The sequence below is a fragment of the Dermochelys coriacea genome, chromosome 6 (genome assembly GCF_009764565.3).
Source record: "Dermochelys coriacea isolate rDerCor1 chromosome 6, rDerCor1.pri.v4, whole genome shotgun sequence".
In the NCBI taxonomy this organism is placed as follows: Eukaryota; Metazoa; Chordata; order Testudines; family Dermochelyidae; genus Dermochelys; species Dermochelys coriacea.
In genome coordinates this window covers 7922649-7928648 of record NC_050073.1, presented here as the reverse complement: position 1 = coordinate 7928648, position 6000 = coordinate 7922649, and the positions used below count along the sequence as shown (strand labels likewise).

Below are 6000 nucleotides of genomic sequence, written 5' to 3'. Positions count from 1 at the left end.
GGAGTTTGTCAATCAGCATGGCCGGGTACGAATGTGGCCTCCGCAACCGAGCGAGTCCTGAGCACGCGCCGAACATCCCATCGCTCAGTGGTCTGCTCCTCTGCCCCCTGCCCCTCCTCCCTGATTGCGGGATGCTGTGGCGCACGCGCAGAGCGATGACGTGGGTCTCCACCTCCTGGGCATGTGCAAGGGCTCTTCCTTCTCTTGCTCCCGCCCTCGCGCGCGCTTCCGCCAATCAGCTACGGGCCGTATGCGGGCGGGCGCGCGACCCGGCGACGGCCGCTCTGGGGGGAGCGGGCGGAGCGCGCGCATTGGGACCAACCGGCGAGCGGAGCGCGCGCCCGAATGGGCTCGGGAGCGCGCGCTTCCTCCCTGCTGCCTGGAAGCGCCTCGCACACGGGGAGCCGGGCCGGGCGCAGGCGGAGGGAGCGACTGTGCGGTGCGGGTGAGTGGAGGCCGGGCCGGGGCCCTCTCTATGGGCAGGGCGGGCAGCCGGGGCCCTCACCCAGGGCGGGCAGCCGGGGAAAAGCGCCTGAGGGAGGCCGGGCCCCGCTCCGGGCCTAGCCGCCCCCCCGACATCGGACACTCTGGCCCAGAGAGAGAGAGAGGCGCCCCCCGCACAGCCTCGCCCCCCACTGCCCCCTCACCGGCCCTCCCCCGTAGCGTGCACGGTATCCCCACACAACCCCCGACCCCTTCCCTTCGTCGGTACCCCCGCACCGCCCCTCCCCCGTCAGCGCCCCCACCCCCAGACCCCTTCCTCCTTCAGTGCCCGTGTCCCCGCACTGCTTCTTCCCCTCCCCCCTCCCTCCCAATACAGCCACCCTCTCGGCACCGCCCAGCGCCCCTGCCCCCAGCCTGTTCCTCACCCCGCACTGCCCCTCCTTCCCCAGAGACCCCCTGCCTTCCCACTGCTTCTCCCCCCGTAGACATCCCCAACACAGAGACCCCTTGCCCCACGCTGCCCCTCCAGAGAGACATCGCTCAGCGCCCACCGTCCCTTCCTGCATACTGACCTTCCCCCTACAGACACTCCACAGCACCCCCAGACCCCTCTCCTTTCAGCACCCCATCCCCCACAGTGCTCCTCCTCCTACAGACAACCCCAGTATCCACAGATGCCTCTTCCCTACCACCCCCACCCTGCCCCTCCCCACACAGAGAGCACCTACAGACCCCCCCAGACCCTTGTCTCTATGACCCCTCCCCTTTCAGCATCCCCGCCTCCATAGATTCCTCCACCATAGAGACTCTTCTCAGCACCCCCAACCCTGCCCCCCCCCACTACCACCCCGAGATCTGGTCTCCCACATAACTCCTTTCTTTGTGTGTGATCTGGTGATCCCAGGTTCCCTCCCCTCATGCATGATTTCCTTCCTCCACGGAAAGAAAAGGAGGACTTGTGGCACCTTAGAGACTAACAAATTTAATAGAGCATAAGCTCTAATAAATTTGTTAGTCTCAAGGGTGCCACAAGTCCTCCTTTTCTTTTTGTGAATACAGACTAACACGGCTGCTACTCTGATTCCTCCACAGAGACTCTTTTCCCCATATGTGACCTCTCATCACATCCTGTACATGACTGTCCCCTAGTATGACCCCCATTCAGTTTGACACTCCTGCTGATTTCCTATTTGATCTCTTCCTCTGCTGCGACACCCAGACACCTCCATATACTCATATACATTAAGCAGCCACCTTTCTCTTCACCCCGCAGCCCTCCTTCCTTGTATTTAATTCCATCGCCCATGTGCAACCCTCCCTTTCCCTATCCCCCTTTATTCTGGTGTGGACCTTTACTATCTTTTAAGTCTGCCTTTGCCACTATAACCCCATTTGTGATCCCTTATTAATTTAACTGGCTTTACATCCCTATTCTCTAGCCAGCACACCAAGTTATGTTCCCACCCTATCTATATTTCCACTTCTGTTGCCTCCATCCCTGAATTGTATGCCATGTTTCCTTGGTGTACGACCCCTCTTCACCACCCCTTCTCTCCTCTTGGATTACATGTTCACTTGTGCGAGTTCTGTTTTCTGGTCTTGGAATCCCCATTTCCCTGAAATAAATTCTTCCCTCCCCTGGATTACAGTACCTCCCCTTCATGAAACCTGTTTTCTCCCTCTTGGAGTCCCCCTACCCTTTGCATGAAAAGAAGGGATGTTATTTTAGGATTTGGAGATCCAAGTTCAGTTCCCAGCTCCATCACAGACTCCCTGGGTGACCATGGGTGAGTCACTTAGTTTATCTGTGCTTCAATTCTCATCTGTAAAATGGGGGTAATAGCACTTCCCTACCTCATGGGTATTGTGAGGTGTTCAGATACTATGGTGATGGGGCCAGATAAGTACCTAAAATAGACTTCTCAGATAGTGCCCTGTATTATATGCCCATAGATCAGAAAAGTTACCATTCATCCACCTGAGTAAATGTCAGTTGCATCCACTTTCAAATTTCTTTACCCCAATATAGATTACAATTACAGCCCCAAGAGGAACCTACAATTCACCCCATTCTAATAAACTCAGGCTAATGACCCCTTCCTATGTAAACCTGGGCTAGTGGGAGGGGGGGATTTTTTTTAGTGTTACTTGTCCGAGGACAGCTTGGATCTCAGATGACTGAGGCAGTTTTTGCTATTGCCTGTGGGATATTTTTATATAATAAAGTGTATATTTTGTCACAGATTAATATCCGAGCTGAGATGTACTGACTGTTATGTTCCACTGTGACTGAAAATTTAGTATCCCAACTTTGTTTCCAGGCCACCTCTGTCTTATGCTGCACTTTGGGGAGACTGCAGCATGGATCAATCACACACACAAGCATTTTCCAGCAAGCACTATGGATGCCATCAAATGGGGCCATGAACTAACTGGCAGGCAAGTTAGTTTTGTGCTCCTGTTTGGTGGCATTTACAAAATAACTGAAAAATTACCCCCCAAGGGAACTATGTGTAAAATCCAAATTATTCCTCGCTCTGAATATTGCCCCCTATCTCTGTAAATCTAAATTATGCCCTACTCTGTGTCACCCCTTCACTGTGTAAATCCAAATTACACCCTGCCCTGTATATTACTGCCCTGTCTAAATCCAAATTGCCTTCCCTTATGAGATCTTGGAAGTCATTGTGGATAGTTCTCTGCAAACATCCACTCAATGTGCAGCGGCAGTCAAAAAAGTGAACAGAATGTTGGGAATCATTAAGAAAGGGATAGAGAATAAGACAGAAAATATCATATTGCCTCTATATAAATCCATGGCGTGCCCATATCTTGAATACTGCGTGCAGATGTGGTTGCTCCATCTCAAAAAAGATACCTTAGAATTTGGAAAAGGTTCAGAAAAGGGCAACAAAATTGATTAGGGGTATGGAACGGCTGCCATATGAGGAGAGATTAATAAGACTGGGACTTTTCAGCTTGGAAAAGAGACGACTAAGGGGGGATATGATAGAGGTCTATAAAATCATGACTGGTGTGGAGAAAGTAAATAAGGAAGTGTTATTTACTCCTCATAACACAAGAACTAGGGGTCACCAAATTAGATTAATAGGCAGCAGGTTTAAAACAAAAGGAAGTATTTCTTCACACAATGCACAGTCAATGCACATGTGGAACTCTTTGGCAGAGGATGTTGTGAAGGCCAAAACTATAACAGGGTTCAAAAAAGAACTAGATAAGTTCATGGAGGGTAGTTCCATCAATGGCTATTAGCCGGGATGGAGTCCCTATGTTCTGTTTGCCAGAAGCTGGGAATGGGAGACAGGGGATGGATCACTTGATGGTTACCTGTTCTGTTCATTCCCTCTGGGGCACCTAGCATTGGCCACTGTCAGAAGACCGGATGCTGGGCTAGATGGATCTTTTGCCTGACCTAGTATGGCTGTTTTTATGCTGGGATGGGAGATTTACATGGTGTTTTTAAATAGGCCAATCCAGTGGCCAGTAAAAGACAGCCAATCCAGTCCAGGGCTCTCTCACTTTGCCAAAAGAAATACATCACTTCTGTCTACAAAAACCTTTGTTTTCCAGCTGGGAGAGATGCTAATGGATCTGAAGGGAGTTCCAGACAGCACCTCTGCAGGGAAGGTCATCCATGAAACATAAGGCCCTTTGTTTTCAGTTTTTACCAAAAATTCCCAGATTTTACAAAAGCTATTTGTTGTTTTTTTACCAGTATTCACCTGAAATTTGGACCACTTAAGTACATGAAATTCCTGATTATTTTAAGGAAATCCAGTGCATTAGATGTAGGTGTATTTATGTTAATAATAAATTAGTCTAAGTATAAATGTAAAGCAAAGTAGTGGAAGAGACGCAAAAACCCTCATGTGTGCATATGTGTACTTACTGTTAATGGGGAGTTCCTAAAATACACCACAGCATTAAACTGCTTTTACTTTCAATACCTTTACTTTTCTCTATTTGTTGCTTTTTTTCTGTCCTCCCATTCCCTAATATTCATCTCAATATTACCCAAAAAAGTGAAGTTAATTTCTTTGCACTGATTTTCAGACACTTTAAAATTTTTATAATAAACATTGAGAAATTCTGAACAAAATAAAAACTGAAAGTGAAGGGCCTTGACATTACAGTACCGGGGTAAGTGAAAGGCATCTTTTCATTAATGACAAATATATAGATAGATTCAGATGTAACCTACAGATTAAAATAGACAAAGTTAAATGCAAAATTAATCCTGTATTAATGCAACTGTAGGGCCGTACAGCTCAAAATCAGTCAGGAAATATAATATTAAGATTCCCGTAGCAACGTTAACTTGGGCACACTGTTCATATGAAATATCTTATTTGTACTGAGTTAGCCTCCAGGTAGCCCAATGAGGAATCAGCGCCCTGTTAGGCTAGTCTCTGTAATTAAATAACAAACCAAAAAAAAAGTCCCTGTATCAAAGAGCTTATCATTTAATCAATTTTCTTCTCCTGTTTTTCTTCTTAAAGAGAATGTTAAAAAAACACTGAATAGAAAATATTACACACAAGCCGTTAATGTTGCTTTGGGTTGGGAGGAACAACTTTTATTTTTGCATTTCTTTATGTGCAGTGCCTACTATAAGACCTAAACTTTGCACTGGTGGTAGTATTATGCATTGCATTTTCTATATATTTTTTTTTTAAAGAAGAGAAAAGGAAAAGAAAGGGTAAAAGTCTTACTCTAGAGGTAACAAGCACCGAATTGGTGCCTGCTTAATACCAGCATACTGGGCTGCCTACCTGCTGCTACTACTAGTAAACCCATATAGCCCTGCTTTCCATCCACAGATCTCAAAGTGCTTTACAAAGGAGAGCAAGTATTATCCCCATTTTATAGATGAGGCATAGAGGTGAAATGTCTTGCCCAAGATGTCACAGTGACTCCGGTTGCAGAGCCAGGAATACAACCCACATCTCCTGCCTCAGTCCTATCCACACAATCAGACTGCCTATCAGAAGCAACAATCACTGGCTGCAACAATGCACATATGGACTATGCTTCCCTAGAGGTGTGAACTTCCAAAAAACAGACCTTGTCCAGCTGAGGATTTAAAGGTGTGATGTTACACCTTCTAAAACTTTAATTAGATCCAGCTACCTAACTCAATCTAACATCACCCATCTTTAAATCCTAGTCTAGACCTAGTTACATTTTTTACTCTAGAAAAAATATTTTTAGGCCAAGATCAAGCATGTAAAATTTCAGCCTAAAATGATACTGTTCAGTGATATTCACATGTGAGTGAAAACAGGAAGTTCTAGATTAAACTATTTACTACAAACAATCACCTGTAAGCAAACCTTGTAAATACGAAAGAGGCCTTTTTACCTGAATCCACAAGTGATAGGGTGGGCTGGGTGAAGATTAATGTATTAAAGTTTTATTTTGGGGTGTTTCTTCAAAGCAGGTATCAGAATACACAAAATATCAGAAAGCCATTTGGGAGTTTATACACACACACACATATGAAGAGCTTCACAACTCATGGGTAACACTCATACT

The 6000-nt window shown here is 46.6% G+C and overlaps 1 protein-coding gene across 3 annotated transcripts in view; it reads left to right on the top strand.

Annotated features, from left to right (window-relative positions):
* Positions 1-272: 272 nt before the first annotated feature.
* The window catches only part of ZDHHC5 (zinc finger DHHC-type palmitoyltransferase 5), a 42075-nt gene continuing 36347 nt past the window's right edge, over positions 273-6000 (top strand). The window contains exons 1-2 of one of the 3 annotated variants that reach the window (XM_043515971.1): positions 273-445; positions 2766-2887. The gene's annotated coding sequence lies outside the window, so the exon portion shown is untranslated. Of the gene's footprint in view, positions 446-2765; positions 2888-4296; positions 4606-6000 lie in introns of those variants that run through there. The other 2 variants (XM_038406647.2, XM_043515972.1) reach the window with 2 other exon arrangements.